Raw genomic sequence first — 16,000 nt, 5'->3', positions numbered from 1 at the left:
ACACACGCACCGCTTTCCCCGAAAAGCACGTACAGAGCAATGGAAACCGACGTGAGACTGTTAGGGAGAATTCTCTGTTTAGGCTGAATTTCCTAACCTAGTGAGTCCCCCAGCAGCTTTGCTGGATTTCTGGAGTTTGTTTTTTCCATCCTGCCAAGAGTGAGACTCTTTTTCTCCCACTCTTGGACATGAATGTGTGTAATTCCTTTGAATGTCAATGTGTTCTATGGGCTATGGGGTCTTTTACTATATAGGGTCTCATATGTTTTGCTATGTGTGTTACACTGCACCCTCCGTGCCGTAGCACTGGGGCGTCCATGGGGTCGCCTCCAAGCTTTCTTTAACGTGTTGTTCTGAACTGGTCCAATCTTTCCATAACAATTTTGCGATAAAGACTTGAAGCGCATTTCCACTGAGACACTTTTTGGGACATATCGCCTTGCCTCTCTCCGAGTGGGCCTGGCCTCTGAACTTTGTGATCTGCAGTAGACCCTGCCTTACTTGCCTTGCATTTGTCCGAAAAGTATTGGTACCGAGTTGACTTCATAACCTGCCTTATTTTTCTCTCCCGTCCAAACGAATACTAGAGTACCATTTAGGTTAAAGCATACACCTCTGTCTGCAAATAAGTGATGCCGGCGAACCTAGACTTGTCAAACTATTGTTAGGGGGATTGATCTTTTTCTTCGTATAGTAATTGTGATTGAAGTTGTTTGCCGTATTAGTGCCAGAGTGTTTTCCATAGATGTGTTGTTATAAATAAATACCTTTATATCTTTACACCGAAGCCTTGTTCCGTGTTTGCTTGTTCTACTGTGTAGATTGCCCTATATTGTATACTCCACATACTGCCTAACTATTCTTGAGGGAAGTTTGACTGCTCAGCCACAGCTACCAAGTGAATCTGTGTGGTACAGACTGCTACCAAGTGGGTTTACTGCCAAACACCTGTAGTCCTAAATCTTTTGCAGTGGTCCTAGAGGGAACTGCACAGGTTTCCGCCTAACACTGCAGTACAGCGGTGGGATTTGTATTGAGTATACAGTTTGGAGTGCTTTTGGACACTTTAGGATAACTAACCACAAAGATTAGCACTAAAAAGCAACTTTCAAAAACATGTCTACTATGGAAGTTTACAGTCAAGAATCCTTGTCATGTGAAAATACTGAGGGTTTATGAGCTCTCTGTAGGCAAGAGAATCTTTCCGTAAGAGGCAAGAAGTTAGAACTGATAGCGAGATTGCTGGAAAACCAAAGTCTGGGTACTGGTTCAGAGGAACCAACTTCTCCAGCAGATGTAGATAACAGTGATGGTGTTGATCTAAATCGTAACTCTGACGATAGTGATAAAGAGGCTGACGAGGAAGGAGAGGCTAACGAAACTGTCTCACCTGCTCCTCTACCTGCCTTACCAGCTGTACCTACAGGGCCCATACCAGGTCCCACATGTACCCTGCTTATTTTGAACTTGAAAAAATGAAGCTCAAATTAGAATACAAACGGTTCTTGGCTCAATCTGAAAGAAACCAAGAGCTCGAGTTCAGACGGATAAATGCCCAGGCTGAGCAAAAGCAAGCTGAGTTAAGGCTCAGGGAAATAGAACTTAATCACAAATTAGAGATGAAAAAATTGTCTGTAGAAAATGCTTCTCTCTCCTCTGGTTCCTCTAGGAGCTCCAGTCCCAAAAGACCCCGGATACCGAAGGAATTAGTGGGTATATATGAACCGAGATTGGATGTATTGGATTGGTTAAAGCTGTTTGAGTACAATCATGGGCTCCAGGACATCACCAGGAATGATTTACTTCCCTGGTTGTTCTCTAGGCTCCCCCCTGTTGAGACTGATGTGGTAATGGAGTTGGGGGAGGTGGATAAGACGGATTACGAAAGTGTGAAACTAGCTTTGATAGCTAGATTTGGGAAGACCCCTTCCAAGTATCTTAAGAGGTTTAGAACCCTCAAAAAGCATGATGGTACCCCTTGGCCTACCTGGGTGAGTGAAGGGTTGAAAAACTTAGAGGGATGGATTAAGGGTTACAAAGTGAACACTTATGAGGGTATGAAGAATCTTTTTATGTTGGAGTCTATTTATGATGCCTGTTCTCCTGAGCTCAGACAGCACTTGGCTGATTCGAAGGAATTGGATTCCCGGAAGGTAGCTAAGGCTGCTGACTTAAGGGTCGCCAACAGGGCCACTCATAAGGATTCTGGGGCAACTCAGAAGAAGGATGAGGGAAAACAGCCTAAAAAAGACTCAAAAGAGAATTCGAATAACTCAAATTCCAAAGAGGGCCCAAACAAAACCAGAAGGGTAAGCCACAAGGAAAATTGCAGCAGAATAGTGTGTCTTCTGGTGCCAAACCGGAAGGAGGCCAGAACAAGCCACCATTCCAAAAAGCGTTTGGTAAATGCTTTGTTTGTGGCTCGACTGACCACGTGAAAGGAAATCTCAGATGTAAGGGTAAACCTTCAGGGGTCCAGCTTGTCTCCTTAGTCTTCTCTCCAGAGGAGGAAGTCCAAATGGCAACTGGAAACTTTCTACTGCTAGCTGATGAACCCATTGGAGTCTCAGCCAGCGTTTCTTTAGTATCTCTGGGGTTGTGGGAACAACAGAATTTAGATGTCTATAATTCTATCCCCGATAATACTAAAGAGTATTATAAGGACAGTGTCCAGGTGAATGGTCAGGAGACTCCTGCCAGTAGGGACACTGGGGCCAGCATAACTGTGGTGGATAAATCATTTTTTTCAGGCTGAGGATGTTGCTAAGGCACCCAAACACCTCACCAAGTTAGCTGGAGGGCCTGTGCAGATGCTTCCCCAATTACCAGTTCTCATCCAGTGTAACGACATGACTGTGAAGATACCTGTCAGCATACAGAGTGAGGTACCAGGCCGCGTACTGTTGGGTAACGATTTGAAAACTCTCGGAGTTGTATCACATACTCCCAGACCTCCTAGTAAACGGTTACAGGAGCTAACCAGACCCGCAAGAGAGAGGACCATGCGTGGTACTCTCCCGGAGATGATGAAGAAAGAAATCACTCCTGCTCCACTGGAATTGTTGGCCGCTGTCTCGAAGAAATCAGAAGCGAAAGGGAAACCTAAGACTTCTACCCCGAAACCAGCAGCCAGCATTTCAGTGCAGCCAACATGGACTTCCCCGCGGTTGTCAAAAGTTACACCCGTAACTCCACCCCCAGCTGATGCTGAGAGGGAGGTACGACCCTGTGTGGTAGAATTAGACTCTGAAGAAGAGCTAATGGAAGTCCAGGAACTCATTGGAGATCTGGATCCTGTTGACCATCCTGAGCTGCAGTCTTTACTGGCAGAAGGTGGACCCAGCAGGGCAGACTTCAGTAAGGGACAGAGAGAATGTCCAACTCTGAAAGGTCTTCGCGACCAGGCAGAAGCTCAGGCTGAAGGGCAAGAGCCTGGGAAATACAGGTTGCACTGGGAAGATGGCCTCTTCTACAGTGAACCGACCACAGTTCTTGCAGTTAGCCCACGAGATTCCTTTGGCTGGTCATTTGAGTTTCAAGAAGACTAAGGAAAGGCTATCTCTCTACTTCTATTGGCCAAAGATGGGGGCCGAAGTAGAAAAACACTGCAGGAGCTGCCACACCTGCCAGACCTCTGGTAAGGTTGGCTCCAAGAATGTGGCACCTTTAGTGCCTCTCCCAGTTGTGGGAGTCCCGTTTGAGAGAGTAGGGATTGACATTGTTTGTCCCCTTGATCCTCCAACCTCCTCAGGCAACAGGTTTATACTTGTTGTAGTAGACCATGCTACTAGGTATCCTGAGGCAATTCCTATGAGGACTGTTACAGCCCCGGCTGTGGCTAAGGCCCTCCTTGGTATCTTTACTAGGGTCTGGTTTCCTAAGGATGTAATCTCTGACAGGGGGTCAAGCTTTATGTCCGACTACATGAAAGCCATGTGGAAAACCTGTGGAGTTACTTACAAGTTCTCAACAGCTTACCACCCACAAACCAATGGGTTGGTAGAACAGTTCAACCGAACCATGAAGAGCATGATAGGTGCTTTAGAGGAACCCCTTAAGCGTAAGTGGGACCTTCTACTGCCATGCCTTCTCTTTGCTTATAGAGAAGTCCCTCAGGAGGGAGTAGGTTATTCTCCCTTCGAACTTCTCTATGGTCATCCCGTCAGAGGTCCATTGGCCCTGATTAAGGAGTGGTTGGAGAGTGCTCCTTCCCCCAAGCCAGTCAGAGTGACTGACTACGTGATAGGTCTCCGGAGGAGAATGTCGCACATGATGACAGAAGCAAGCGATAACTTGAAAGCTGGACAAGCATTGGTCAAGCACTGGCACGATCAAAAGGCTAACATGGTTGAGTTCGCTCAAGACCAGCTCGTTCTCGTTATGATCCCAACAAGGCAGTGGACCTTGCAAGACAAATGGATGGGACTCTTCAGAGTTGTGGGTAAACTCAGAGAGTTTAACTATCTGGTGGACTTGGGCAATCCCAAGAAGGCTCCGACCGTCTTCCACACCAACCGACTCAAAGCGTATGTCTCACGACCTGATGTAGAAGCGTTGCTTCTAGCATCATCCGAGGAAGAAGAAGAGAGTGAAGCTCTTACGGATCTCCTCAGAGGCTTGCATTTGGACGAACAAATTGAAGGAGTAAATCTCTCCTCCAATCTTACACCCGAGCAACAAGAAGAGTGCAAGTCCATGTTAAATCAGTTTGCCTCCCTGTTCTCGCTTTCACCAGGCTTGACCCCTTGGGGCCAGCATGCCATACTCACTGGTGACTGTCTGCCAGTCAAAAGCAGAGGATACCAAATGTCAGAACACGTACAAACCCACATCAAAGGTGAGGTCAGCAAGATGCTTGATCTCGGGGTAATAGAGCCCTCTACTAGTCTATGGTCTAGCCCAGTTGTGTTAGTACCAAAGGCCGGATCTAAAGAGCTTAGATTCTGCGTGGATTATAGAGCTCTTAATGCAGTCACCAAGACTGATGCCCACCCTTTGCCAAGAACAGATGAGTTGGTGGATAAACTTGGCGCCGCCAAGTTCCTCAGCACATTTGACTTGACGTCAGGCTATTGGCAAATAGCCCTGACAGACCATGCCAAGGAGAAAACTGCATTTTTGACCCCCGGTGGCTTATACCAATTTAAGGTAATGCCTTTCGGATTGAAGAATGCACCTGCTACTTTTCAACGGATGGTAAACCAGGTTCTGAATGGGATGGAGGACTTCTGCATGGCATACCTGGATGACATAGCAGTGTTCAGCAATTCCTGGGAGGAACATGTAACCCACCTGAGAGATGTTTTGCAGGCTCTTGGACGAGCCAATCTGACCATAAAGGCGAGTAAATGCCAAATTGGACAGAGTAAGGTAGTCCATCTTGGACATGAGGTAGGAGGTGGAGAAATAAGGCATTTGCTCAGTAAGGTTGAAGCTGTGCAAAATTGGACAACACCTACTACTCAAACCCAAGTGAGAGCCTTCCTAGGCCTCACTGAGTATTACAGGAATTTCATTGAGAACTATCGGACCATAGCCTCTCCACTGAATGTCATCTCCTCACCCAAATTTCCTAAAAAGGTTTGATGGAACGAGGAGTGCAATCAGGCTTTTGAAAACCTGAAAAAGGCTCTTTGCCAAGCCCCAGTACTCAGAGCTCCTGATTACCGCAAACACTTCATTGTGCAGACAGATACTTCAAATGTAGGAATAGGTGCCGTACTCAGTCAACTGGATGGAAAAGGTAGGGAGCACCCTGTTTGCTTCATCAGCCGCAAGCTGAAGGATCCTGAAACAAGGTGGGCAACAATCGAAAGAGAGTGCTTTGCTATCGTGTGGGCTCTGAAGAAGTTTAGGCCGTACTTGTAAGGTTCTACTTTTGCCATTCAGACTGACCACCAACCCTTCAGATGGTTAATGCAAATGAAAGGGGAAAACCCAAAACTATTGAGATGGTCGATCTGCCTGCAAGGGTTTGATTTCACCATTGAGCACAGGTCAGGGTGTCACCACCAAAATGCTGATGGTCTCTCTAGGATGTATGTCATTGACTAGAGGTATGAGATTCATCCAGGAGTGGATTAAATCCTCCTGTCCCTTAGTCTGGGGGGGGCGAATGTTAGGGAGAATTCTCTGTTTAGGCTGAATTTCCTAACCTACTGAGTCCCCCAGCAGCTTTGCTGGATTTCTGGAGTTTGTTTTTTCCATCCTGCCAAGAGTGAGACTCTTTTTCTCCCACTCTTGGACATGAATGTGTGTAATTCCTTTGAATGTCAATGGCCCTCATTACGACCCTGGCGGAAATCGAAAAACGATGGCGGAAATGCAATACCGCCATCGAATAGCGCTCGGTGCGACTATGACCCGTCACCGTAAAGTACGATGCCATTAGCGACACCGTAGTGAACGCCAACGCTAACTGCACCAAGTACACGCGCGCGCGCCATGCCAAACCGTAATTAGCACCATGGCGCAAGGGTACGCGAATTCCGACCCTAGCGGACATGTACTTAACGCCATCAAGCACGGCGGAAAGTACCATTCCGCCATGGTGAGAAGTACGGCATCGCGAAGCAACCGTAAACGGCCCCACTGAGTGCCTGTACACCGCTCCCTGGCCACATAGTACAACTCCCCGTAGGTGCAACGAAGTCACAATGCAACCAGTGAAATGTACAAGTCACCCATGCATGCCAACGAACAAAAGAATCACAAGAGGGGCCAATGGGAGCTGCAGGGCACAGATGGCACGAATACAGAAGCTATACCAATGGACATGACCCCAGTCTCCCACCAAGAAACGCACGCAAACACAGGCACCTGTGACCAGCAATATTCCGATAATCACATCATTCCACCAATCCACCTGGCTGACCGGCATCTGTTACACAAAACCTAATCCCCCGCCCCTGAGCATGACATCATCCAAACAGTCATATTGGCAGCCCTCACCCCTGACCTCACTGGGCTTCGTAGGCAAACGCGCCCAGCACAGTACCACGCAACTATACTCCGAAGCTGGAACCCAATGCAGATCTCCTCACAATACATCGCTCCCCAAATAGGAATATGCCACATCACTTGCAAAGAAGAACGCTACACGGCCCATATCAGAATAGAAATTTAATGCACAACAAATTCACCAAGCCCATACAGTCATTAGGCCATGAACTCCAAAACACATTTCACCATTGTGGGCTGCATCCGCAATAAATGACCAGCTACTTCTTGTGTGACGCCCTGTTCCTTCATGGTACACAGGGGCTACATTCTCGTACGAAAAGGCAACATGGAAGCGCCTAGAACCGCAGGTCCGTCCCAATAGGGAGGCACTAGTCCAGCTGAAAGGCCGAAATGTTGCTCCGAGCCACTAGTACTGCGTAAGGGCATGTGGCCCATTGGTGATCGCCCCATAAGATCGTAATGCTGCTCCACTGATTAACACGAAGCAGCAGGTGTCGGGAGTAAAACCCATCTGCAGGAGTGGCATACAGATGGCAGTGGCAAAAGGGGAGGAGATACCTGTCAACCAAAAGAAAAGAAAAAGAAAAGAATGGCCATCAGAACTACATTCGAACAACTCACTTCAATGATCACACTAGATCCACAGCCATATGCATGCTAGCCCACTCCAAAGGATCATCACCACCCCAAAACCACTTGCGACTCATAACTATCCATATCGAGGTGAAAACACCATCACAAACGAGTGTACCTGTGCATGCGTCTGTGAAAACAGAAACCATCAGATGGGATTGGTAACGTGCATGGACACAAGTGTCTGAAGGCGCGTCGAGACAGGGAGGGCTCAACAAGGCCAGATAGACGATGGTCCCACTATGGCAGCCCTGCATCACATAGCGCAGGGGAGGCGGACAGATTCCAAGAAGCCCTGGACATGGCAAACACCGTATCAAATCATCTGCCCATGCATCCATTCATCATTCCCTCATCCCGTAATGACAACGCCTGTTTCCATACTCACATAACATGTGAGAATTCCATTGAGTCTGTGCGTTATGCAGCCTGCAAAATCCACTGTGCCCCAGCCCGTAATTCCAGTGTTGTGAAGTAACATGTATTTGGGAACGTCCGGCCTCATCATCCACTTCGCTATTGCGCATCCCAAACTATTCATATCAATCATTGCATCCTCGCCATGGCCCCTGTCCCAAGGACACTGAACAATAGAACGTTATATTTGCAGTCAGACCTGTGGGCATCTCCTCGCCGCTAGCTGAAGACCGAAAGCGCCGCCCTTCGAATTCCTCATTTGCAACATCACGTCGAAAAGGCATCTGTGGCCGCTTGAAATCACAAATTAATCCATCTAGTGCGGCTGTGAGTGAAAATGGCAACTGCCTTCACTCACAAATGGGAGGCCCCGCCCGTCGGTGAACCTCGGTACAGTGATGCATGAGGGTCCACCGTTACTCGAGTACTACGTTCCACTGACCCTTCACAAGTCTGTTCGCGACTGCAAAGAATGCATGTGAAACAATGGGACCATAGCCGAATGAACATATCAACCAATGTTACACGGCCATCGGGTACTAATACATGATTGTAATAGCAAGATGCCATTCCTCGAATTGCAGCGTTGTGTGCGGGACGTGCTCGCCCAAAGGGGAGAGCAGCTTGCACAGGTGGAATGAATCACCACAGGTGGAGGCCATACAGCCTGAAAACACATAAATTGCACGCCCAGTCTCCTCCCACAACCACTCCGAAATGCTACCGGCAGGACTCGCAATGTTGGCCCTGGGGGACCTGATAGCACTGCAAGTACTCCAACTCCAAGAAGAAGACGAACACCAACTACAACCGGCCGCACGGAGGAGACGCAGGAGGAGGAGGAGGGCAAGGCAGGGCCAGCAAGGGCTGCCAGCACAGCCACTACCACCACGCAGGCAGCCCGCAATCCCACGCCTCCGAGCACATCCGTTCAACCTCACTGATGAGCAGATCCACACCCTCTACCGTTTGGACCGGGACACCATAGCCGCCATTGTGGACATGACACAGGCTGACCTTGTCAGCATGATAGATAGCCCAACCGCCATCCCACCCCTACTGAAGGTGGTGTCTGTACTCCACTTCCTGGCCACAGGCACCTACCAGCACACAGTCGGACAGTTGCATGGCATTTCTCAGCCACTGTTCTCACGTACACTATTGCAAGTGCTCGATGCCCTCCTGCAGCACGCAGACGACTACATCTCTCTACCACGCTCGGAGCAGGAAATTACCAACACAAAAGTGGGATTCCATGCACTTGCCGGCATACCGGGTTGCATTGGTGCCATCGACTGCACCCATGTGGAATTGGTCGTCCCACATGCCATGGAGGCCCAGTACCGCAACCGAAAACAATTTCATTCACTGAATGTACAAATGGTGTGTGACTCCAACAGGATCATTACACATTGTTGTGCCCGATTCCCTGGATCAACCCATGATTCTATGGTCTTGAGGAACTCTACAATACCACGCTACATGGAGCGACACGCAGGGAACAGATCCTGGCTACTCGGTGAGTCTCATTTCATGCATGATGATGTGGGGTATGTGATGCGGCAATGACCTGGCAGGAAGGGGGGGGGTGCGTACGTAGCAATGGCATTCCACATAATTTGTTTATCGTCCACATACAGGTGATGCCGGATATCCACTGAAGAGATGGCTCCTCACACCAATCCGGAACCCACGGGACCAGCATGAGGAGGACTACAACCATGCCCACTCACGTACCCGTGTAGTCATTGAACAGGCATTCGGCCTACTGAAGACTCGTTTCCAGTGCCTCAGCAGGTCTGGCGGGGCACACCTGTACCGCCATGAGAAGGTTGCAAAGATGGTGATGGCATGTGTCATGCTCCACAACATGTGCGTACGTAGAAATGTGCCCATGCCCCCTGACGCAGAACTGCAAGCACCTGAAGATGGTCATGATGAGGGTGGGGATGTGGCAGCACCTCAAGGAGTCTGCGAGGCACAGGAGGGCCGTGAAATTCGTCAGCATCTCATAGATGCATGCTTCTAGCACTCACGCCTGGTGGCTGATACATGGACACGGGACTCGTGGCACTGTGTGTGTCTGGTACATCCACAATATGGACTGTACGCCTATGATGGCCTAGTACACAAAGATCATTGTCCACACATCTCATTGTTTGATCGTGCATTGTTTATGGCATATGTGATATCATGTGGAACACCCTATCGACCCGCCACCCAAGTGAGCCCAACACACCCCCTCCACCCTCCCACCTCCCCCCCGAACACCAGTGTCCAAAGATGCTCATTGTCAGTGGGCAGTCGCTATTGCAAGCCCCCTCTGCGGGTATCAGGGGCACCCCTGCCTGTGGAGCGCAGGTTCCTCCCAGATCTACGTTGGGGGCTGCCCTGGACGGAACTTGCAACGGATGATGTCTCTGCCTGCTCACGTCCATGCATGTCCCTAAGGGTTTGTGAGAGCTCAGTGAGCACACGGCGCACTGCGGCAAGTTCGGCACATACGTCTTTGGACGTCGCATGCAGTTCCCCCCTCAGGCTCTCGGTGCTTCTCTCCATTTGGACTCTCAGGCTCTCGGTGCTACTCTCCATTTGGACTCTCAGGCTCTCGGTGCTACTCTCCATTTGGACTCTCAGGCTCTCGGTGCTACTCTCCATTTGTGCCCTAAGTGTCTCAGTTGATGTTTCTATGTCTGCCTTAGTGCCCCCACATCCATCGGCATGGTCCTTGAGGAGCGTGGCCAGTTGCTGCTGTTGCACGATTAACTGGTCGAGGGACTGTTGCCTCTGCTGGGCCATGGCCATTTGCGGTGGTGTCACAGAGGGGCTGTTCGCCTCATGTTGCCCTGCCACAGGGCTTGTGGGGGATGGCCAGTCGTCGTCTTGTGGGTGCCCCTGCGTGGTATCCTCATGGTGTACGGGATGGAACAGACAGGGGGATTGGGACAGGTCATGGATGGATCTGACTTCGACATCCCCGTCTTCTGTGTCGGAGCATGCTGCCATTAATGGGGTGTCATCTATGGTGCTGCTGCCACCAGAGGCAGTACCTTCTGTGGCATCCATTGGGGGGACCTGTGGTGGTGCTGTTGTGGGCATGCTGGCTGCTGGGGTGCCTGTTGATGTTCCCTCCTGTGTGCTGCCACTTGATATGTGCTGCTGCCGTGTCTTGATGCGTGCAGCTGAGGTGGAGGGTCTTTGGCCGTCGGTCTTGGCCCTCTTTGCAGGTGTGCTGGTAGGGGTGTCCTGGAGCTCGTCGTTTGGATCGGACCCTGTGGTGGAGTAAAGGAGGGCGAGCGTTATTAATGGGTCTGTGGGAATTGGAATGGCAATGTATCACATGCATTGGGGTGGTACCTGAGGGTGATTTGGGTCGGGGCCTTGGAGGTGCTTTCATTTGTGTGTGGAGTGAGGGTGCAGTTGTTTGGCAGCCTGCAGTTAGGGTGTGCCTGCTGCACGTGTAGTGGGTGTTTTTGGGGTTTTTACTTATTTATGTATTTATTGTGTGTTTTAAAGTGCGCTATCAGGCCAATGTGTGTGGACGTTCTCCTGGCCATGTGTTGCTGTTGCGCTATGTGGACACATGTGAGTCACATGATTGGACATTGTGGATTTGGCATGGTTTTATTTGGGCCACCTACCTGATTCTCCGGATGTCTGCACTCCTTTCTCCATCCCTCCGACTCCCTCTATGCTCTCCATTCCAATGGTGGAGGCACAGATTTCTTCCCAGGGGGTCAACTTGATGGGTGATTCCGACCCTCCCCCGGAGGCTGTGGCAATGTTGCGGTTGGCAGAAAGTATGCTATGGACGCGTATCCGCAGGTCGTCCCACCGCTTCCTGCATTGCTGTGGGTTGCGGGGTGCGGTCCCCACCGCACTTACCCGCTGTGCAACCAGGGCCCATATGGCCTTCTTGTTCGCAAGTGCCGTCCTGGTCATTTGCGTGGAGAAGACGGCGGCGGCATTCTCCTGGAGGGTCTCTGTGAGTACGGTGAGTTCCTCACGGGAGAAGTGGACCTGCCGCTTGCGGTCGCACGCTTTCTTCGCTACTTTTCCCATTTTTCTTGGTTTCACTAAGGTGGATGACGGGTTGGGATGTGTCTCAGGGTGGTGTTTTTAGTGGTTGTGTGTATTTTGTGGTTTTATAGGTGTACGGGGTGTTGTTTCCCGTTCCGGGCCCATGTTTTTACTTCCGTTTCCGTATATTTACGGTCGCCGTACTTTCCGGTTGGCGCTCACTGCGGTGTCCGCTATGATGGGTGGCGGTATTGCACCTAGGGCGCCGTACGGCGGCGGTGTGGGCCGTTTTGGGGTCATTTCCGCCATCGCGGACTTTGCACTTCCGCCATGGCGTGGTGCTCGTGCCCGATGGGTCGGAATGGGCCGCACTTTGCTCCATCGTGCAATGGCGGAAACGCTATTTACGCTGTGGCGGTCCGGTCAGTCACTTTCCGCCAGGGTCGTAATGAGGGCCAATGTGTTCTATGGGCTATGGGGTCTTTTACTCCATAGGGTCTCATATGTTTTGCTATGTGTGTTACACTGCACCCTCCGTGCCGTAGCACTGGGGCGTCCTAGCGGACCTCCATCATAGACCCCATACCCGGGGACTGTCTACTGTCTCCCCGGGCATGTAAAGTCACCATTGGCTTTACTAGACCTACATTTACTAACAGAACTAGCACAAACCATCCTATTATGGACGTACTAGTAGGGGTAATTCGATTACTCCTGGGTCTGTTATTCGAGGGGGCACTGTCCCGTCCCCCCTCGTCGAGTTTTGGCTGGTGGCAGTGGAAACTACTTGTTATGTTCGAATCCGAATATAACCCTATGGGATTCTTCCCATTGTTGGAGATTGATACTTTTCCTCGTTAATCTCTAACATACCACCGGTTTACTTATCTTAAATAAGTCTATCGGATGGTATTTTCTGCCAGAACTCGATTTTTAAAATGGCGTCTGTGTTCGTCTCTGTGACTCCTAAACCAAAGGTTGAGCCCTTTGTTCCACTTTTGGCGGGCTTCTGTACAGAGACCCTCCAAAGTGGTGCCATTCTGTCTGGGTTACCACAGGGGTGTCGGAGGGGGTTTAGGCACCCTGGACTGAGTTGCCTTGCCAACTCCAGTCACACTCTGGTGTGATTGGCCCAAGTGGTGAGCCACCCCGCTCACCACTTTAGCGTGTTTTGATTGACAGCTAGGCTGAATGAATGGGGGTTTTCTGCATAAAAGCAGGGCTTTTGGGACTGGATCTTCAGAAGTCGCCACAGGACCTAAGAATCTGACGAGGGTAAAGCTGAGTCGACCTGCGACGACAACACCTCCGGTGGAGCCCTGCGGAACCGACTCACCACTTCCCGACGACAGAGGAGATCTCCCTGCCGGAGAGTCTCTTCCCCTGACTGGTGGGAACAACCAGTCCCCTTTGCTTTTTCTTCGCTCCAGGACGCAGTGGTTGAATTGCCTGTGCAGAGCACCTCGACAACCGGATAGCCACTACCCCTGTACCGCGACCAAAAGGTGGTGCTTTGTGACGGAGCACTCCGCGGCTGGTCTCTTCCCTGGTGGTGCACCGGACTTCACTTTTCTTCGACAACGAGATCATCTCTACTCTTGGCAAAGACCCGACGTGCATCCACCACCAGGAACAACTGCCCCCGCCGGAGCTGTCTCTCCACAAACAAGGTACTGTGTCTGCCTGGCTTCCCTTTCTGCCGGATCGAGTGAGGTGTCTTAATCCTCGACTTTCCATGGGGTCGCCTCCAAGCTTTCTTTAACGTGTTGTTCTGAACTGGTCCAATCTTTCCATAACAATTTTGCGATAAAGACTCGAAGCGCATTTCCACTCAGACACTTTTTGGGACATATCGCCTTGCCTCTCTCCGAGTGGGCCTGGCCTCTGAACTTTGTGATCTGCAGTAGACCCTGCCTTACTTGCCTTGCATTTGTCCGAAAAGTATTGGTACCGAGTTGACTTCATAACCTGCCTTATTTTTCTCTCCCGTCCAAACGAATACTAGAGTACCATCTAGGTTAAAGCATACACCTCTGTCTGCAAATAAGTGATGCCGGTGAACCTAGACTTGTCAAACTATTGTTAGGGGGATTGATCTTTTTCTTCGTATAGTAATTGTGATTGAAGTTGTTTGCTGTATTAGTGCCAGAGTGTTTTCCATAGATGTGTTGTTATAAATAAATACCTTTATATCTTTACACCGAAGCCTTGTTCCGTGTTTGCTTGTTCTACTGTGTAGATTGCCCTATATTGTTTACTCCACATACTGCCTAACTCTTCTTGAGGGAAGTCTGACTGCTCAGCCACAGCTACCAAGTGAATCTGTGTGGTACAGACTGCTACCAAGTGGGTTTACTGCCAAACACCTGTAGTCCTAAATCTTTTGCAGTGGTCCCAGAGGAAACTGCACAGGTTTCCGCCTAACAGAGACCTTCAACCCGTGCCAGGGAAACACCCGCGTGCACGTTACATCACAGACGCGCTTACGCGCTAAGGGCCTTTCCTCGAATTACACGCTGACGTGCTGTTTTTTCACATGTCAAATCACTCTGTATCAAGCTAGCCACGCGACAACACACGGAAGACCATACTCCTGCAAAGAAGGCAATTTTCCTGCCCCCCATATCCCCGAGAATACTCAAACCTGCCATCTGCTGCTGCCTGCCTGCCTGCTGGCCACGTGCCCTGCCAACTGGTGCATGTCAGCCATCTGCAGGGGTCCAGTTGCTGTGACCACCCCTGCTGGAACAGAAGACTCCCAACTGAAGTTCCATCGCTCAACAGCCCAGCACCAGGACCCAGTGGGAGCGCGTGGACTTTTACATGTGTTTTCGCTAGCGCGGGCGGGGCACGTGTATTCTGAGGTGTGTGCATGGACTTTTACATGCATTTTCGATAGACCGAGTGGGGTACCTGTATTCCGAGGGGTGCGCGTGGACTTTTACATGCGTTTTTCGCTAGCGCGAGCGGGGTACGCCTATTCCGAGGGGTGCGCAGAGAGATTTCCATGCGTTTTTATGGTTGGGGGGCTGTATGCTGGTCCACTGGCCTTTGCGCCATGTCGGGGATTTGTGCGATATTTTTGGCACACAGGGTGGGTTGGGTTCCGTTACTGGCGCTGCTGCAGGGTCACTGCGCCGCTCTGCACCACGGCTGGTTATGGATGTTGAAATCCATGAATACGCTGTGCGCTGAAATGGGTTTTGGTGCACACGGCTGGCACAGACTGTCGCACGCGCACTCTGTGCCCCAGCCGCGTGCGCCACTTGTGTGCCAAATTCTTTGAATTACCCCCTTAGTGTTTTTGTCCAATACATTCTTAATTTAACTAGATAAAATAAGCCAAGATAAAAGCCATTCAGACAGCTTGACAGTCAATTCTGTTTTCTCTTGTGTTTGCTGGGGGAAAGTGGGATTGTTATTCTGTTTGAATTCTGCCATTCCTGAATACCTGCTCTCTCTCCTCCTATCTATTTACATTGTCTCTTGGGTGTTGAGGGGTGTGCATGGGGAACCCTTAACCACAGTGCTATTGGATCTGAACACCCACACAAACGTATTATTTCTGTGCTAATTGGTTTGCTCATTATTACTTCTTGTGTATTAAAGAGATTTTTCTGTGTTACATCACCCCATTGGTGATCATTGTGTACCCATTAAAACATAGTTTGATTACATTGTAAATACATAAATAAACATTTTAACTTTGAATATCAGCCTGATTCCTGGCTCAGTGTGACCAGGGGAGGGGGATGGGGGGGGGTTCAGGAGACGGGTGTGATATGAGTGGTACATCGTTCAGCATAAAATAACTTTTTAGACAAAAAATCAATAAGGATTTCAGTTGTGCATTACATGCTAGGCTTTGACTTAGGTGTGTGCTGGATTGAAATCACTTACATCTTTTAGCATAGTAGTGTTTTTCGACTAGATTTCTTATAGTTGAATGATGTGCTGATATCATTTT

Source organism: Ambystoma mexicanum, chromosome 11, assembly GCF_040938575.1.
Source record: "Ambystoma mexicanum isolate Mex_15411 chromosome 11, UKY_AmexF1_1, whole genome shotgun sequence".
In the NCBI taxonomy this organism is placed as follows: Eukaryota; Metazoa; Chordata; class Amphibia; order Caudata; family Ambystomatidae; genus Ambystoma; species Ambystoma mexicanum.
This window is presented reverse-complemented; position numbering follows the sequence as displayed.